Genomic DNA, 21,086 nt, shown 5'->3' with positions numbered 1-21,086 from the left:
CCTGGACAGCCATTGGCAGTCAGAGTAGAAAATACTCAGCTTGATAAACCTGTGTTCCGGCTCACTCTTATGACAACTTCATGTTCGGGTTTATTAGCTTTATTAGGTATTATTAACTTCATGATCTGGTTTATTAGCAGAGGGGTCTTCCTCTGGCACAAGACCCAAGAGCATCTTGCACTAGAGGAAAACACCTCTGCTCAGGGATTTTTTTCTGGAAAAAGAGCTGGTGGAACTCAGGACTACACAATGTCGTCACTTTGGGTCAGCTGGAACAAGGGGAGAGTTTTTAAAATTTTAAATCACCCTCGGTGAAACTGGTCACATGGCCAGTGGCCCCGCCCCCTGATCTCCAGACAGAGGGGAGTTTAGATCACCCTCCGTGCCATTCAGAGTACTGTTTCTCTTTTTCAGTATTATTGCCATGGCACGGAGGGCGATCTAAACTCCCCTCTGTCTGGAGATCAGGGGGCGGGGCCACTGGCCATGTGACCAGTTTCAAGAGGTGCCAGAACTCCATTCCACCACATTCCTGCTGAAAAAAAGCCCTGCCTCTGCTGGAGGAACAGATCCACAGAATCCAGCCCATGCTTTAATCTAACCATATATGGCTTCTGTGAATATCCAAATGAGGGCCAATCCACTCCCTGTGTGCAGTCAGGGAACATCAAATCAGGATCTAAAAGCATAGAAGAAGTCATTCCTGGTTTGCTTCCCAGCATTGCTCTCAGCAAAGTGCAGGCTAGGATACCAGCCAGGTCTCCGTGAGGGGAGCTGGGAGAACCATGAAGCAAGCATCTGCCAAGGCAAACCCGGCTACGAATGACTGTCGTGGACTAAGCTCTAGTTTTGAAAGCTAACAACAGTTAAGCCAAACCAGGACAATGTGTTATGTATGAACCAAGATGGTACATTTTGGACTAAGGTCCAAATTAAATATGACGGAGATCTCAGAACAGATCCATTGCCATTCTTTTACTCTAGCATTCCGCTTCCTGCAATTACCAGCTGGATGCCTTAGAGAAGTCCAAAAACCAAGTTCCGAATGCAGCAAGTGAGGGGAATGTTCCCAATCTGAAAACTTTGCAGCAAACATGCATTTATTTACTTATTTCATTCAATGGGCACCCAAAGCAGCTGACTTCATTTTGCTGCCCTCCGTTTTATTCTCACAACAACCCTGTGAGGTAGGTTATGTTGAGAGTGTTTGATGGACCCAGCAAACTTCCATGGCAAAGCGTGCATTCCAACCCAGGTTTCCCAGATCCTAGTATCAAGATGGGTAACCGTGTTTGTCTGTAGCAGCAGGAAAGGGCAAGAGTCTTGTGGTAGTCCATGAGCTTTCCTGAGTCACAGCTCACTTCTTCAAGTGCAAGCTCAATTCTTTGGAATAATGCTATTTACAAATGTGGGACCCCCTAAGATTTGTGAGTGGGTATTAGCATTCCATTTTTACCTTTCTTGTCCTTTCCCTCAAGCTTTATATTGATCCCTCCTATCTTTTGCCTGGTTTGGTCTTTCTGTCTCCCACTCCCCGGTGCCGATAGTAACCAGGGCTTGGAATCCTTAGTAATATGGTTGCAGGTTGCCTAGCAACCCTCCCCGCCAATGCCACTGAGATCTCATACTGTAGCCTCACTGGCACACGTTTCTTAAAGAAGCAGACATTGTTTCTATGATTTTGGATTTTTTTTCTTAACCGCCCAAGTAATTTTTTTTACCTTTCATATTTTTCAATAAGCCTGGGACTTTCTGCAGGCTTGGAGAACAAAACTCCGAGTCGGCCCTTGGCCCCATTGGTGATTTTTTTGATCCCTACTCTATGGCTTGGTTCAGAATTGTATATTATGATGACATATACTTAGGAAGCAATCCTAAGCAGGTCTACTCAGCAGTAAGTCCCAATTTATTCAATGGGGGCTTATTCCCAGGCATGTATCCTTAGAATTGCAGGCTTAATGTTGTTACTAATATGCTTTATTACAGATGTTTGTGTATTAAGGTTGTCGGTCCCCCACTCCCAGCCACTTCCCCCTGCCACCTGGCTGGCAAGGGAAAAGGCACAGGAATGGGAGCCCAAATTGGTTTGGGGCCCAAATCAGCCCGCTGTGAAGCCTGGGAGCACTCCTGGGGCCTGCACAATGATGTCACTCTCAGAAGTGTCTGCAGGTGAGTGCTGGGTTCTTCCTCCCCTCTTCCCCCCCAGGAGTTTAAGGGGACCTGGCGACCCTAGTGTTTATTCAGCTACCTTGGCTATACGCAGTGATCTATGTTACAAAAGTGCTGTGACCTGGATAGTAGACATGGGCATAAATCAAAATACAAAGCAAATTTCATCATGAAATAAGCTGTTTCATGTGTTGCGAAACCGTGTTTTGTGGGGCCACGGTTATCATGAAATTCATGACTTTTTGACCTGTTTAGTTCACTTTGTGAACGATTCATAATTTCAGACAGGCTGGCGCAGATCCATTGATTCCTTAGGCAACAATGGGCCCAGACCTTTTGTTTCCATTGGAAACCCCAATCAAAGCCCACTTACCCTTGATTGGCAGCTCTCCTAGTTATCAGGAGAGCTTCCATACTGTCCTATTCAGCCAGGAGCAAGGGGTTAATCCCCTAGGCAACCAAGGAGGTGGGCCTTCTGTAGCCATGGGCACACCAAACTCACCCCTCCAAACCCTGTTAGGCATGTCTGTCAGCCAACCACAGACCTCCTGTTCTGCTCTATGTTAGTGTTTTTTTTATAAAAAGCACCTCTTTGTGCCTCATGTTTCAGTCCCAGTAGACAGAGGCAAGGGGATGCTGTGGGCCACCCCTGAGCCCGTGGCAGGGGGGACAGAAAGGAGGTGGTCTAGAGTGTCGACCACCTCCCAGGCCTGTGAGGAGGGGTCGTCACCGACAAAACCCACTTGCCAGATGTCATGGGCACTCCTTAGGGCACATCTCAGGATGAATGGCAAGGTTTGGAGAAACATCCAGCTCCTCCAGTCCACATCTCAAATGCTTGGGACTATCCCTGCCTGCAATTGAGTCCATCCATCACTCCGTCTTCCCAGCCCAGCTCTGCACCATGGCCAGTAATCCTTTGTCCTCCTCCTGAGTCTGACCCAGCAACTTCCAGTCCCCATTTCAGTCAAGCACTCTGGTAGCACTTGCCTCCCGGTCAACATATTGCAATCTTGGCCAAACTGAAGGATGGGTGAAGAAGAACCTGCTGAAGTCTCCCTGCAAGTTTTGCATCTCTCTGGGCGAAGGGGACCATTGAAATGCCCCTGATTTTGACGAATCATGAAACTAATGAATCGTTTCATGAAATGGGTCAATTTTGTGAAAATTCGTGGTTTGTGATTCGTGAAACATGATGAAACACGAACCTCTTGTTCTGGTTTTTTCCCCGTTTTGTGCCCGTCTACTGGATAGCCCAGGTGAGCTTGATCTTGTCAGATTTCAGAAGCTAGAAAAGAAAAAAGAGAGAAGTTCTTTTTTGCCTTTCCAGATCCTATCATCCAGTTTCCTAACAGGGTTCCATGCATACAGCCATGATAACATGTTCATGGGAGGAGTCTGCATAGAGCACTCAGTTCTATGTGCGATTCCCATTCTCCCGTGCGGATGGCCCTGCCGTTGGATTGAAATGCTAATACTTCCGCTAGATCCCATTGCTTTCTGTCTGGTTCTTATTGGATAGGCCAAAGGATTGTTTTTAGTTTATTATAAAGAAGTATGAATGATTTCTAATCAATGGACATCAGAAGGGTAAAAATTGGCCAATCAGTTTCTTAAAATATAAACAATTAACTTACATTTATTGTACGGTTGAGATATATGATATCCAGTGTAGACAATAAACTAGAAACAAGTGACCTAACATCTTCTTCTTCCAACATAAAGAGGTTTAGAGGTGGCTGTATAGGTCTACAGCAAAATCCAAAAACAAAAGCCCAAGAATACCTTTTATTAGAAGCAATCAAAATCACACAAAACAAGCAGCAAGCCTTTGAATTTCATAGAACTCTTCACCAGGATATCGGTCTCCCAAAATTAGTAATTTACAGATGACTGATGACATCTTAAAGTTTGTAAAACAGGATACTGGAGAATGAAGTAAAGAAGCTGGCAACCCTCGTTTGTCTCATGAGTCTTAAGAAATTGGTCCCGCACCCCCCGCCCTATAGGCAATTCTGTTAAGTGGGAGCAAATAAAAGACTTCTTATAAGTTAGATGTGAATGCATTACAGCTTGTTGATATTATGATATGCATACCTAATTTAATTAAAAGCTGGAATTTGCACTGGCTCAATCGTTTGTTGCTTATATTAGATCTCTTCTGTGCAAGTTACCAGCCTTTCTTTGCAATCTGGCAGTATTAACAATTTGGACATCTTTTCTTTATTCCAGTTGTGGAGTCTTTGGCCACTTTGTTTTATATGAAGAGCATTCTTGATGCAACAGACTTAGTCTCCTCGAGTAACCGGAAATCATTAATAATTATAATTATCACTACCAATGCAAAAACAGGGAAAGCTTTGAGGTTGGCACAATGTCCTGGCCAAATATGTTTGCCTGGATGAAAAACATTTACGGAGATTAACACCCGCCGTGCTTGCTCGTTGGTGGGTTGTCGCAGGTTAATGGAAATGTGTGACAACAGCCAGCTACATTAGCAAAGCCTTTATCTTGGAAGCTCATAAATATTCTTCTAAACCCCTGCTAACACCCGTGTTCCAGGCTTTTTCGAGAAAGCATTAAGGCAGCTAACTCCGTGCTTATTGTAAGGATTATGCATATTTGGTTCAGGTCCCCGCATCTACCCCCAGTCTCAATTGTTTGGACTTCTAGTGCTCTGAGAACATTTATCTCATGCCAAAAGGAGGGTAGTGTGTTATCTTCTTGTGAAGCTATGAAACTCTCTGATTGGGCTAAATTATTTGGAGAAGGGTTCTACCTCCTTAAAAATGCAGGGCTACAAAATAAAAGCCAAGGATCATTTGGCGAGTTAAATGTTGTTTCCAGAACGTCATTTCACCTTTCTGGGAACATGGTAAGACGGTGGGGGAAAAGTGTTTTTAGTAGGAGCATGGCAGAATTCTTCTCAAGTTTCATTCTTGGATATTTTCAGATTTATACTGTTTTGTTTTAGGAACACTTGTGTGGGGGGAGGGGTATTTTTATACAAATTGTTAGGGCCAAGCTGGAGTGCATTTTTTTCCTTCTCAGGGTCCCTGAGGCCAATAGTTTGAACTGGCTTAACTTGAAATATTGCAAGCAGGAGTCAGTGATTTGAAGACAAGGAGAAAGAAGTCTGGCTCCTTATATTCCTTCTAGGATTGCTACAACAAATGTGCGCTCACGTTTCAGGACAAAAATGTAATTTTAAGAAGGCTGAAATATTCATTCCAAATAAACTTTAACGTTCATCTTCTTTTTGGATCTCTTTGTAGCCTGATATGCTGCTGCCATTTCTCCTTAAGTTTGCTAGTGGTTTGTTCTTTGCTGCACAACCCCAGCTAACAATAACATTTGATTTATATACCACTCTTTAGGGCAACTTAACGCCCACTCAGAGTGGTTTACAAAGTGTTATTATTGTCCCTACAACAATCACTCTGTGAGGTGAGTGGGGTTGAGAGAGCTCTGAGAGAGCTGTGACTGACCCAAGGTCACCTAGCTTGGGAGTAAGTGGCCCTTATTGCTAAGTAGACCTGCTCAGGATTACTCCCTAAGTGACCAAAGCTGCACTGGAACAAGGTTACCACAGTGTTCTAAATACAATCAGCACTGGAAGTGTTACCAGGAATGGGCCTCCTTGTGAGTAAGTGGGGGGGCATTAGCATCAAGGAGGAGGGCTATGCAAGAGGGGTAACAATGGGATATCTCCATCAGTTTTTACAGGGTCCATTCCCCAAGGTAGCAGACGAGACTTGGTGCTTTTAAGGTCAAAGAGTATTTTTATTTAAAGAGGAAAAACCAACATACACACAAGAGGCAATTAAAAATGGTTGGTACACACACAGAGAGAGTCCTAGGAAAAGAGACTTAGGGAAAGTGGCCCCAATGATATAACACTCAGATTCAAAGGTGCAGCGTGCACAGTTTGAATGGAGCAAGAGCCCTGGTTCTTATAGGGCAAAACGTGTCCTAAGGCTGGGGAGTCCCCTCAGCCATTGGAGCAAAGACTATAAAGGTCAGTCTTTGGGAATTGCAAAGGTTTGATTACTTTGATTACTTGCTGCTGGGGTGTGTGAAAGGAAATGCAAAGTCTCTCCTGCTGCCTCACAAAGAGCCAGTTTGCTAAGGAATCTTCCCGGAGCTGAGTTGATGAATTTAGATATGAAGATGCATGTTCCCAGAGCCAAAATTAAACTTACCGGTGCTAGTTGAATAATCCTCTATCTTAGGGTGGGAAAGAGGGTATCGGAATGTGCTAAGTGGAGTGACACAATGAGACCCTGTCTTATCATAGCTCATGCCCATATCTGGTAAGGCAGTAAATTCAATCACCACCAGTCATTCTGCATTAGCATGAACTTTCCTTTCATGCTTGATCTCCCGAGCAGGTCTTAGCAACACTCTTGGCCAGCTGGCTGGAATTCCCCCTGATTCAGATCAGGCTGCATTTAATCCAGGGGCCCTATGATTTTATATCATAGTCCTGTGTATTAAATATGGTGGAGGCCAGGGCCAACTACTGACAGAAGCTGCCTTATACTGAATCAGACTCTTGGTCGAGTGTTGTCTACTCAGACTGACAATGGCTCTCCAGGGTCTTTCACATCACCTACTACTTGATCCTTAACTGGAGATGCTGAAGATCAGGACATAGGACCTTCTGAGGGCCAAGGAGATGCTCTGCCACTGAACCCACGTTCCTTCCTATAGTGCCATTGCCTTAAGTTCCTTCTCTCACAGGCCATTCCAGAGAATGGGTGCTGAAGATGAATGATCCATCCCTCCTTTTAGGAGTTGCACTTCTTTAGGGGTATGGATTTGTATGGTAACAAATAATATTGACGGACCACTACTAAGATGCCTGCACAGTATCTTGGGAACTCCAAGATGTGTGTGAGGAATAACTTTGAAAGCCGAGATTAGGGAGATGTCTTACGAAGGTAAGGCTCGATGGAGAGCATTTAATTTGAAAATTAGGATTTTGAAATTGAATTTAGAACCAGGTCTTCTTGGATTAGTTTTGATTAGAGACGGGCATGAACTGGGAAAAATTCGAACCGTGCGGTTTGTGATTTGTCGTGTTTCATGAACCACAAACTATGGTCTTTCATGAACTTGCCTCAGTTTGTGAACTATTTGTTTGAATTATCTTTCCCAAAATACAGAAGGGCATCCATGCTTGTGCATTTGAATGCCTTGCCACTGGTGTTGATATTGCAAAGGTTTAGTGGTAATTCACACTCTGATAGATGTTATGGATGTGATAGTAACCAAATTAACTCTATAGATCATATTTTTTTGGATTGTCCTGAATTTTTACATATGAAGGTTGTATTTATTCTTCCATGATTTAATCAGCTTTATCTCTCCAGTAGCTGAATCTTTTTGACTATTAAGAAATGAAGACAAACAAGTAACTTAAGGTGTGGCTAAATTTTTGGCAGCTGTAATAAAATTGTGTTGCAACTCAGGCTGTAAGCCATAGGCTTCCTTTTTAGTGTGTGATGGCTCACCGTTTATGATTTTTGTTTTGAAAACAGTAATTAAGAAGAAGAGTTGCACTTCTTAAAAGGAGGCAGTGAGTAGACTTAAGTTGGCAAGTAGAGAAGATGCACTTTTCCTTCTCCGCGTTTGAATTTGCAGAGGAAAAAATACATTTGTTCTGAGCATTGTAAGAGTGCTTCTAAACTTGGACCAGGCATCTACAAGTGGTATGTCTGTTTTCTTTTAAAGCCCTCGAGGGAATAGCCACATGTGGTCAGAAATGTCGGGCTTGAAGTCTCTCTGCCCTACACAATTATTTCCCATATAATCATACATCAAATATTGCTTTTTGCAGGTGCTGATGTGCTTGGATTCCTTTCTAAACATTCTTTCTACCTTTTATTCTGCAGTGAGAAGGAAAAAATGCAGAGAAGGGGTTAAGCATTGCATTGAGTGCAGTTTCTCAATCAGCTTTGCAAAGCCTCGGGTCAACTTTGCTCATAAAAACTCTGCACAAATATTTCTTTTTCTATCAAAAGAATTCTAATCTGCACAGACTGGTGCCACACCGATTATTACACATTATTAAAAATTAATTTAGAGGAGGGAAAATTGTCTAGTCTTGGCAATCTCATGGGAAGATGCTCGGACAAAATCCCCTGTCCTGTATTGATTACATAGTGCCTAAAATATACTTTTAATACCTACCTTTCACATTCCATTTTTTTGTTCCATCTTCTTAAGCATTTGTTTCTTTGACTGAGATACAATAACACTGTGTATCTTTAAATAAATGCCTTCCTCCATACAGTGCAGATTAACGATGCAGATTACACAGGGATCAATCAAAACGACTTTTAACTGCATGTGTACTTGCAAGTAAGTTCCACTGCCATTCAGTGAGATTTACATCCAAGTGCGCAATCCCACTTCCCTGTCATGTGTACTTACAAGGAAAGTTGATGACAGATTGCTTCCCTGACCTGGATAGCCCAGATGAGCCTGATATTGTCAGATTGCAGATGCTAAGCAGGGTCGGCCTTGGTTAGTAATTGGATGGGAGACCTCCAATGAAGACCAGGGTGCAGAGGCAGGCAACGGCAAACCACCTCTCTTAGTCTGTTGCCATGAAAACCCCACCAGGGGTCACCATAAATCAGCTATGTGTTGAGGGCACTCTCCACCAAGAGGCAAGGAGAACTCTCCTTCCTCCTTCCCCAGTGCTGTTGTACCAGTGGATCAAAAGGCATCTATCTATCATCTATCTGTCTGTCTGTCTGTCTGTCTGTCTGTCTGTCTGTCTATCTGTTGGATTCCCTGCAAGAGGACTTAGGGTGGTCAAATCATAAAAACTACGATTTAAAATACAATAAATAACAGGTAAAATCACAAAAAAATAAAATCAACAGATCTCATTCAAAAGTGGAACGGAACAAAGGAAAACAGGCAAGGGACTAGCAGGATAGTTCACCAGCTCCTCAACCACTCTCATAAGCCTGATGGAACATCTCTGTTTAACAGGCTTGGTGGAACTGTAAGAAGTCCCATAAGGCCTGGGTCTCAGCTGGGAGAGCTTTCCACCAGGCTGGAGCCAGAGCTGAAAAGGGTCTCACCCCGGTTGAGGCCAAGCGAACATCCTTGGGGCTAGGGACCACCAGCAGATGTTGATCTACAGAGCGTTAATGTCAACCAGGGAACACAGAGAGAGACAATCCCGAAGATATGCAGGTCCCAGTCCATTAAGGGCCTTAAAGGTTAACACCAACACCTTGAACTTGGCCCGGAATTCAACCAGGAGTCAGTGCAGCTGGTGCAGTACAGGTCAAATATGTGTACTAAATGGGATTCCCATGAGGACACACACCGCCGCATTCTGGACCAGTTGCCATTTCCAGGTCAGTTTCAAGGGTAGCCCTGCGTAGAGTGAGCTGCAGTAGTCCAAATATGGAGGTGACCATTGCATGGATCACTGGAGCTAGGCCATGAGTGGAGAGGTAGGCAGCAAGTTGCCTGACCTCCAAAAGATAGAAAAATGCAGTTCTGGCAGCTGATGGGACCTGGGCCTCCTGTGGATCCAGGCATGCAGACGACTCCACTGCAGACCGCCACTTCTCCCTGGCCATGGCTCTTATCTGCTTTGTAGGATCACCTAACTAACTGCCTATGAACTTGTGTGTGAATACCACTCCCAGGAGAAGCAGCAGTTTAGTTGTATATAGAAAGAGTATACTAAGCTAGTACTCTATAGCCTGAGTTCGATTCGGTGAGCAGCAGGAGAAAAATCTGGGAGGGGACAACATTAGGAGACAATGTTACTGAGACCCAAGCTACAAGTGACACCTGACACAGGTTGGACACTTGTCAGCTTCCCTCAAGTTTTGATGGGAAATGTAGGCATTCTGGTCTTGCAGCTTGGCTCTCCATTTAATTGAAGTTTACAGAGCGGCAGTCTATGGGAGGGAGAACATGCGATCAGGAGGGGAGTGCAGGCATTGGACTCTCACCAGGTGCCCCCCTTCCCCTCTGCTGAGTGTGTGTGTGTGTGGGGGGGTTCCGTAAACTTCAATTAAATGGAGAGCCAAGCTGTAAGATCAGGACGCCTACATTTCCCATTAAAACTTGAGGGAAGCTGACAAGTGTCCAACCTGTGTCAGGCATCACTTGTAGCTTGGTTCTGAGACTTCATTGCCACTTCTAGGTGATCACCTAAAAATGTTATCACAGCCACACACACCCCATGATGCTCTAGGAGTTGACCCAATCTCTGTGATATTTACCATAGAGGCTGGAGAAATTCCTAGAATGTCATGAGAGAAGTGACGCATAAGCAACACTGACCCCTCCCCCAAGATTCCACCCCCAACAGCCCCTGGGGATTGCAGACACAGGCCTTGCAACCCTGTGTTCAGGTAAATGTGTGTGGCTGGTGTGATTAGATCTAGGGGTGTGCAGTCAGACATTGCGTACCCTAAAAGCCATTTGAATTACTGAGCATTGGATCAAGTAGGCTATCTGAGGCAGTCAAAGGCTTCCTGGAATGATTCCCGGATCATATATACATTTAAGCATGAGAGGGTCAGCAACAATTTACAACACTTGTGTAACTATGTCTTTAGCATCAAGAAGGAAGTAAACATTGAGAGGGAACACTGAATGGCCAATGTCTTTGACTCTCTCTCCCCACGCACCAAATTTTGGCCAAGAGGTCACATGACATCATTGCATGATGATGACATCATGATACACATTGTGTTAAACTAGGCGTTACTGCGCGGGTGGGGGGAGAAAAATAGTGGTGCAACAGGGACAGGTCAACATCTCTTGTAATGTCCCATTTTGCCATTGGTGCTGGCAGCTTTGGGGTTAATTCTTAGCTAGGGACTGGAAGCCAGGAAACAATCTGGATGCTACTTTAAAAAAAAAACGAATTTTCAGCATATAGTCCACCGATGGTCATTGATTGCGGTAAATAAATAAAGCCTCTCCTGACTTTTATTGTTGTATGGAGTAATTATAACTTGCACAGCCAGACCCTTTTGTACTGGCAAAAGCTTCGCTTGTGGTTTGCATGAGCAGATCCATTAACTCCTGTAAGCTCTTTTCATTAGAACACGATTACTCATTGAGGACTGATCAATATATCATCTATACAACATCTTGAAAGTGGATGTCTGGCCTCATTGTGAGCTTGCTGATAATGACTTCTTTATTCAAGGCAGCTTGTACGAACAAGGAGATAAAGAAAAGAAAAGAGAATTATAGCATATGCTCACAAAAAAGTATGGTAAAGGATATAAGCAACAAAAGCCATGGCAGAGCAACTGAGTGGAGGAGGACAATTCTAGGAGAAGAGGCTAAGGGCCCAGAAATAAAAAATGGAGAGAAAGGAGATGGAGATTCAGGACAATTTACAAGGAAGAAAATGCACTGCAACCAAGGTTTGGAGATATCTCCTTTTGAAAAGAGACACCATCTCCCAGAACAGTCCATCACTCTTTAGGTTTCAACACACGGAGAATAGCTTTGTTTGGACCGTGAGCTGAAGATTCCCCGAAGAATCCCAGAAGAAAGATTCTTTGAAGCCAAAGGAAACAAGGTGGCCTCTTCCACCACCGCTTTCTTTGCTCCTCTCTGGGTTATTTTGTATTTATTAATACAACTCCATCCAGGTGCTTAGCACTTTTCAGGGTAGTGTAAACAGGTATCTGCCCCAGCCAATCCCTTTGTCATATATGTCTCCTGCATATCTGCCATGAATGTATGTGGGTTCTGCCTCTGGCTTCTGAGAGTGGGGGAAGTTCTTTATTGCTCCATGCCAGTAGGTTATCTTGCAATGTTTACTTTCTCTTTCTCACTCCGCTGAGCTAGTGCCCTTGACAGCTAGCCGAAGCTGGCTTGTGGTGTGCTCTTCCTGAGAACCAAAGATAAGTCCATCTTTCTCACTGCTTGCTCTACATAATGTTTCACTCCAAACCCCCCTCCCCCAGGTTAATGGTCCAGGTTAAGGCGGGAATATGCCCTATAACTAACACTGCTAGCCCCACATACGTCACTTCTGCCAATTCTCATTGTCCATGCACCTTGTACTGAATGGATCTCTAATAAAGTTACTTCAACTGGAACACCTGTGTGTTAACTGTGGAGAACTTGGGGGACCTAACTGCTAGGGACTGATACCCTTTGTGGACCAAAATCCAGCTCCTGTCATGTGTGATCCATCCAATGAATGGCCTGGGATTATGATTATGTCTACCTCCAGTGGGGGTTTAGGGACTACACGGTGCCCAAAAGCAGGTATGGCATGAGTAAAGAGGAGTCTTGTGACACCATCTTAAAAGACTAATAAATGTTAATTCCAAAATAAATGTTTGTGGACTAGAGACCACTTCAAAATTTTCAGCTCTGTTCTGAGTGTGGTATAGCAGCTAGAGTGTTAGACTAGAATTGAGAGTCAGTTTGGTATAGTGGTTAATAGCAGCAGGACTCTAATCTGGAGAGCTGGGTTTGATTCCCCACTCCTCCGCTTGAAGCCAGCTGGGTGACCTTGGGTCAGTCACAGCTTCTCGGAGCTCTCTCAGCCCCGCCCACCTCACAAGGTGTTTGTTGTGGGGATAATAATAACATACTTTGTAAACCACTCTGAATGGGTGTTAAGTTGTCCTGAAGAGTAGTATATAAATCAAATGTTGTGGTGGTGGTGGTTGTTATTGAGGGGAGCCCAGTTCAAATCCCAGCTCAGCCATAAAACTCAACAAGAGACCTTTGGCTGGTCATCCTCCTTCATCTTAACCAACCTCACAGGAATGTTATTAAGACAAAATGGAAGACTCAGCCATGGCTGCCATCCCTCATCAGTGACTTTAATTTTATCAAATATGTAGTAGGGGTGGTTGTTGTGGATTTTCCGGGCTGTATAGCCGTGGTCTTGGCATTGTAGTCCCTGACGTTTCGCCAGCAGCTGTGGCTGGCATCTTCAGAGGTGTAGCACCAAAAGACAGAGATCTCTCAGTGTCACAGGATGACTCAGCCCAAACCCACCTTCCTGAGTAGATATAAATTACCTGCCAACATCTTTTCCACACTGTGACACTGAGAGATCTCTGTCTTTTGGTGCTACACCTCTGAAGATGCCAGCCACAGCTGCTGGTGAAACGTCAGGAACTACAATGCCAAGACCACGGCTATACAGCCCGGAAAACCCACAACAACCATCGTTCTCCGGCCGTGAAAGCCTTCGACAATATATGTAGTAGGGGGGTTTAAATTAGCTAATATGATACTATTTAATAATATGATACTAACTAGAATTGGTTTTACTTTAGTTTTTCTTTTACTGTGCCTGCATATACTAACATTCAGCATCGCATAAAACAAGGGAAGAAAATACGCAAGCTATAAATTATAGAAAACATTGGCGCAAAGATATTGCTTAATGAATAAATTAGACATTCAATCATAAGACCAAGAACAGAGGCAGAAAGAAATTAAGAGGTGTAAATATAAAAAGAAGAATGAGGCCAGCTTTAAAAGAAGAGCTGATGAGGCAGAAAAGGAAGGGAGGACGGGTCCCCTGGGTAGTTTGGAACACCTCTGGAGAGAAGGGGAGACATCTGCTTGGCGGCTACCTCAACGGAATGTCATTGCAGTGTAAAAAGAACTTTTCGTCTGGATTCTGCTGGGCCAGCGGATGGCCATATACCCCAAGCTAAGCTGGAGTTTGAGGAGAAGGATGCTGTGGAAGATGAAGGGTTCTGAGGAGCAGAGGAAAGCTTGAAGGTCAGGCCCCTAGTTAGAGGTGGAGTTATAGAGCTCTTCCATGACCAAGTTTGCCTCATCAGCTGTAGTGAATCACACCGACTAGTATTAAGCAATGTCTTTTTTGTCATTTGCTACTATGAGCAGATATTGATGGATTTTTCAAGTCAAAGTAGAAATTAAGGGGGCTGTGTGACTCTAGAATTTCTCTGTTTGTTCCCATTCAAATCATTACCGCATCTTCAAAGCTGTCTCTCATTGCTGGTAACCATATCAGCAGGTGTGGCCGCTGGCACCTTCTCCTAAGACCTGTGATTTTTGAGACATGGTGAAGCAGGAAGTTTTCTGGTGTATCACCAACCATAACTGTACAGTCATATCTTCCAGTAGTTATATCAGGCCAGGCCAATCTAGAGGATTCATATTTGCCTACCGATCAGAGAGGCTGATGTTACACAAATCTGATTTCCTTGAGGGTCTAAAGAAGTTTCCAGACTGGAATATACACATTCTTATACAGATATAAAGTTGTGTTGGGTCTTTCCTTGCTGAAATTTCTATTTATTAGTTGTGGGATCTCAATCATATCTTATTGTTGTGTTGGTATGAAATATATAAAGCTGGGCTACAAGATTTAATTAGTGTATCAGTAGATTACCTATCCAAGTCTTACTCTGCAATCCTATGCAGAGTTACTTCAGTTTAAGAGCATTGACTTCAATGGACTTGGAATGGAGTAACTGCATAAGACTGTACTGTTAGTTAATTAGCTGCCATGGAGAAAGCATTAGGAATTAGCAAGGGCAAATTCTGCAGTGAAGGGCAGCTACTTCGATTATGGTGTGCTACTGTGGGCAGGAATAGGACAAAATGGCTACCTGGCACTGACAGAACATTAACACCGTGCTTTACTGAAAAATAAAAAAGTAAAATGGAACAAAATGGGATTGAATAATATTTAAAAAGAATAAAAATGATGAAATCTCATGAAATTGCTTTGTGAGATACTGGTCACTGGTTTGGTTTGCCCGGGCAACCTAAAACAATTTTGCTATGAATCAGCACAAGAAGGGAGGATATGGTGGCTGGTAAAATGGGGGAAGAGATTTCTCCTCTCCTGTTACTCTGTGTTGGTCTATCTCTTAGTATTTTATAGTGCTTCATTGTATAAATCATTGTAACACAGTTGCTGTGATGGATCTGTGAAGGAAACCAGTAGTGTTGTTCCCATGTCCATTGTGGTTGCTGAAACCATATAAGGATCACGTTAATGAGGCCCTGGTGTCCATCACTGACCTTTCCTTGGTCACTAAAAATTGTCCATTCATCGCTTTAAAAAATCTTTAGAGAAGAACGATGTGGCCAATATGCCAATTTCTTGGCAAAATGAGGGATTGCCTAGTTGCAGAACATTTCCAGGTCTTCCTGGATGACTCATCTGCTCTCGATCCATTTCAGTCTGGATTTCAGGGTGGTCTGTGGGATTGAGGCAGTGCTGTTAGAATACAACTCTCTGCCTTTTGACAGTGCCCAATAGCCATTGTGATCTACTTTCACTTTGCAAACCAAAATCTCTACTCTTTGCTTCCAACTCAACCATCCTTAGCTTGGAAGGCAGTGATATTCTGCAACTTCCTCTTTCATTTTTCATAATTTGAACTAGGTAGTATTTGTCTTTTTGAAAAGATAACAAATTTCATATAAATAAGCAAGTTTTTAGAAGAAAAGGTTGGATTGAGAGCCTCTAGAATTGCTTCGCTTGTTTGTCTCTCCTTCCCTGGAGATTTACCATGGATGTTGATGAAATGGAGAGATATTTACAAGAGAAGAAATGGAGGACAGCCAGCCAGGAGACACAAAATTTAACATGCATACACAGACAATTCAAGTAAAAGTTTACGACTAAGGAAAATGTCTTTAAAAATGGTTGTGGGGAAAATAATTAGCTGACAAAGTCTTTATAAGATCACCGTTTGTGAAACAAAGACTAATTAGCCCTTTAATGCACATCTGGTTTGACATAGCAATGCTGTATATTAGTAGTTTCAGCAAAATATTCCGGAAGGCCATCCACAATATCAAAGTAAAGCAGAAACGCTAGGTGAAAGAGATGTAGTCACATCAGATGTTTGCTTGTAGTTTATGACTTCTGGGCAACACAAAACCCAGCCCTTTCACTTTCTCACATAAATAATTGAGCCTTCCACTGTGTATGCAATATGCAGGCAATAGCTGTGAAACCATAAAGTTACCTGGGATCTGATTGTAGAGTAGACCTTCTATCCCTTTAATCTGTGTTCTGAGAACAGCTAGTAGAGCAAGATTTGGATCCAGTACCACATTAAAGACCAACCAGATTTCCGGGGTTAGAGCTTTTTCCACTCATTATACAATGCGAGCTCTGACTCTCAGAAGCTCATACCCTGGAGATCTCGTTGGTTTTTAAAGTGCTACTGGACCTGAATCTTGCTCTTCTACTGCAGACGAACACAGCTACCTACTTGGAACAGCCAGTAGATGTGGTGATGGTGGTCAGTGTCATCTAGTCATAGTTGACTTACGGCAACCCCTGGTGAGGTTTTCATGGCAAGAGACTAACAGAGATGGTTTGCCATTGCCTGCCTCTGCAGCCCTGGTCTTTGTTGGAGGCCTCCCATCCAATCACTAACCAAGGCAAACCCTGCTTAGCTTCCGAGATCTGATGAGGTACTACTGGATCCTATATTGATCTTGTTCCTAGAGTTTGGTGCTATTTGAAGTTATAATTAGAGATGGGCACAAACAGCAATACAAACTAAAAAACCCCACGAACAGCCCAATCTGCTGTTTGCGAACAAGCTGTTTGTGAGGCCCCATTCTAAATGAACAGATGGTCATTGCAAGCCTCGTTCATTGCTGTTTGTTGCTGTTCATCAAGCCAGACAGTCTGGCACCTGCAATCAGTTCCCTTGGCAACTTAGGCAGGGATTATTTGAACTCTGTCTGAACTCCGGCTGCTGCCCTGGAAACCCCAATCTAAGCCCAATTTAGCTTGATAGGCAGGTCTTCCTTCCAAGTGTGGACTGGAGCTCCAAATTTGTTACAAGAGGAAAAGACCGGGGGGGGGGGGTCCCAGCTCTGGCTTTCAGGGAGAGACAGCTGCTGTTAGAGAGACAGCGTGAGTGCATTGGCGCTTGAATTTTTTTTGTGTGTGGCGGGATAGGGATCTACCCCTTCAGGTTCCAAGGCTGCTTCCAGGCTATGGAGCCAAGCTATTATTTATTATTGGTATCTTTCCTGCTGCCTGCTTAGGTAGGGTTTCTGGGAGTGGTGCGGTAGGGATCTTCCCCTTCGTTCCAGGGCTGCTGCCAGGCTCTGGGGCCAAGCTATTATTTATTATTGGTACATTTCCTGCTGCCTGCTCAGGTAGGGTTTCTGGGAGTGGTGTGGTAGGGATCTTGATGGCTGGAGGAGAGCCTGCTGGCCCCCATGAACAACGAACAATGCACAACGATCATGTTCGTGAACAGGATCAGGTTCATCAATGTTCGTTGTTCATGGATGGCAATGAACAATGAACACCATGTTTGTTTGTTTTCTGTTCGTGCCCATGTCTAGTTATAATTCATCCTATGCATCTTATGGATTTCAGAAGTGTACCCATAAGAAAATCAGCAAATAAGAAGAGCCCCGATTGATCAGGGAGATATTAACAGAAGGTGAGGCCGATGGTATGAGGAAAGGAAATATATACATTTTATTAATCAGTTAACCCCCCACCCCCACCCCAGATTCCCTACAGGTATCACCAAACAGGCTTCTTCAAGGAAATCTGTTACTTTTTCAATGTTCCTTCAACAGGAGTATATAGACTGCTCTTGCCCTATTGGTTTGGCCTTGTTTTTCTGTCTTTCTGAGACTAGTGCAGCTCTTTACTTTCTCCCTGCTGTTTAACATAGTGGCTGATTAATTGCCCAGGAGGGCTCATGAACAGGGCATACAGGGCTTCTATTCCACTTCTTAGCACTATTATTCAGAGGCTTACTGCCTCTGAATGTAGAGGTTCCCTTCAATCACTAGTAGCCTTTGATGGATCCATCTTTAACAATCCTGTCTGTTCTCCCTTTAAAGCTATCAATGATCGTGGCATCCATTGGTAGTCAATTTCCTCATTTATTTATTCATTGAGTGAAGAAGTACTTCTTTTTGTCTATCCTGAATCCTTTCTCCATCAACATCAGGTATATGGGAATGCTGGTACCTAGGGTTCTAGTCTAATCTAGTGAGTCCAGATTGCAAAAAGAAGAAAGAGCTGATGTCATCTTAAAGGCTAACAGATTCATTATGACATGGATCTTACAGACTGGAAGCCATGAGAAACATTTTCAGGTAGATCTACCTGTTTACATTGTTGTGTGTTTGAGGGTGGGGGATGTTTGTAAAGGGATGTCAAAAGGTCCCGACATTCAAGGGCTAGAAGAAGATCTATCATATTTCTGTGCAGAGCAAAATGTGTATGAGAGAAGAAGAGTCTGGAACATTCACAAGAGCAGCCACTTATGATAATACAATCCTTCTTGGCATGCTTATCTAATATCTAAAGAGGGACCATTACTTGCCATTGTGCGAAAAATCTTGACTTTGTGCGAAAAATCTTAACCAAATTCTTAACTGACAGTGCAACAGAATGAAATTTGCGAATACAATCCAGGGCCGTTTCCAGATGGCTTAGCTTTTGCCGCTCCATGCCTCAACGCCGCGGCTCGTGCTGTGGCGAACAAGAAATAGCACGTTTTCTCACGCGAATTTTGCGTGATGTTGCACAAAACTTGCGCGAGAAAATGTGCTATTTCGCGTTTTCTCCGATTGTATGATAATACAATCCTTCTTGGCATGCTTATCTAATATCTAAAGAGGGACCATTACTTGCCATTGTGCGAAAAATCTTGACTTTGTGCGAAAAATCTTAACCAAATTCTTAACTGACAGTGCAACAGAATGAAATTTGCGAATACAATCCAGGGCCGTTTCCAGACGGCTTACCTTTTGCCGCTCCATGCCGCAACGCCGCGGCTCGTGCTGTGGCGAACAAGAAATAGCGCGTTTTCTCAAGCAAATTTTGCGTGATGTTGCGCAAAACTTGCGTGAGAAAATGTGCTATTTCGTGTTTTCTCCGGCACGAGCCACGACGTTGTGGCATGGAGCGGCAGAAGGTAAGCCATCTGGAAACGGCCCAGTTCAACCTTTTAAAGCAGGATTCTCCCATTGAAGTAGTTTTGCTGAAGGATGGTGACTTTACAGATGGTGACTTGAAAGTCAGTGGCAAAGCCACTAATAGCCATTCTCTCTCATCAGTTTCTGAATGTTGCCAATTCCAGTGTCTGATGTCTGTTGGTTGATTCTCTTGTGTAAAAATGGTCTTGTTTGGCTTATGCAGTGGGAAGGGCTTTGGTGACAGGTTGCCTGATCATAGACATTTGTAGTACAATGCAAAGTCAATATCATGGCATGCTATAATCACTTTATAGATTTCCCCTGAAAGCAATAACCAACATATATGATCACACAGAAACTCTGGATTTAACGTTTTTGCAGAGTCCTGGATATAAATAACTGAAATTAGGCTTCAATTATTCATTGAAACTTTTAGTGAACCATCCATATCCCCTCAACCAAGCTGAACCTGTAGGAGGAAATCCCTCCTGTAGGAGGAGCCAATTTTGTGTAGTGGTTAAGAACGGCAGAAGTCTAATCTGGAGAGCTGGGTTTGATTCCCCTCTCCTTCACTTGAAGCCAGCTAGGTGACTTTGGGTCAGTCACAGCTCTCTCAGAGGTCTCTCAGCCCTGCCAACCTCACAGGGTGATGGTCATGAGGATAATAATAACACACTTTGCAAACCTCTCTGAGTGAGAGTTAAGTTGTTCCAAAGGGCAGTATATAAATTGAATGTTGTTGTTATTATTAGTATTGTAGAACTCAGCCGAGCCCTTCCACTCCCCTGTTTTCTCTCCTGCTGCAAGCTTCCTGGTTTCCATTGACTATCAATTAGCAGACCGTGCGTGGGTCTCTTATATGGACCATTACCTTGAACACAAGTCACTTATGCTCTATTTTAAATCACCTTCCATTTACCAATATGTAGGAAATTAATGTTATTAATTATCTCTCCATTGAGATTTTTGCTGATGCTGTAGAGGTAGTCCTGAAAAGCCCGAGGTGTTAAGATTGAGAAATTCATCACAAAAACTTGGGATTTGTTTGAGTTGATGAGAGGGAGTGGGGTAGATCCCACAGAATTGTTATACTAATGGAATCACTTTCCACAAGTGGAGCATTCTGTGTCATGAGAAGTCTCCTTTGGCTGAAGGACAACACCTCCACTAGGGGAACGGCTGAAAATGCTGAAGGCCTATCGTCCTTTATATCTGCCCAGGTTGCCATGTCCCCTTACCTGCCCAGCCAGAGGGTGGGGGGAAAGGAGACCCAGTACTTATTGGTTTGTAAATCTTTAAGGGTCAGCCCATGTGGAGCCCAAATCGGCCCCAAGCAAAACGTGAGCGTTCCTGCAGCTGGCGTGATGACATCACTCCTGAAAGTGACGTTGTTTTGCTTCTCTAGGAACGCACTCATTGTGGGCTTGCCTGGGAAGGTATTTTGCCTCCCGGGCTCATTCCCTGTGCCTTTTCCTCCCACCAGCCTGGCGAGGGGTGGTGAGGGGTGGAGGCTGGGAGAGGGGGATCACCCTCCCCCACCAGGGGGCTGGCAGCCCTTCTGCCTGCTTAGCTTCACTGTTGCCCTGAATGAATGGAAAATTCACCTCAGAACATGCCAACATTTCCTTACAGAGGAGACTAGAAATCCTTTATATATTTATTTATTTAATCAGATTTATTGTCCACTTGCCTTGCAAGCAGGCTCAGAATGGATTACAATGAGAAGATATAAAACCAAACGGGGTAGTAGGGTTGTGCAATTCAGATTTCCAATTCGGGATAAATACCCAAATCAGACCCGATTTATAAAGATTCAGGATTTCTGAATCTGGCCCAGCATGCTGCCCAGATTCGGAAATGTCGGATCAAACCATCCCGAAGCGATTTGAGTCACTTTGGGAAGCTTTGGGGCCTTCAAACCCCAGCTGGCTCCAGCTGACCTGTGGAGGATCCCAACAGGGCAGCTGGAATTTAAAGGCCCC

The sequence above is a fragment of the Eublepharis macularius genome, chromosome 7, assembly GCF_028583425.1.
Source record: "Eublepharis macularius isolate TG4126 chromosome 7, MPM_Emac_v1.0, whole genome shotgun sequence".
NCBI classification, from domain to species: Eukaryota; Metazoa; Chordata; class Lepidosauria; order Squamata; family Eublepharidae; genus Eublepharis; species Eublepharis macularius.
The sequence above is the reverse complement of the archived record's forward strand: the minus strand, read 5'-3'. Positions refer to the sequence as shown.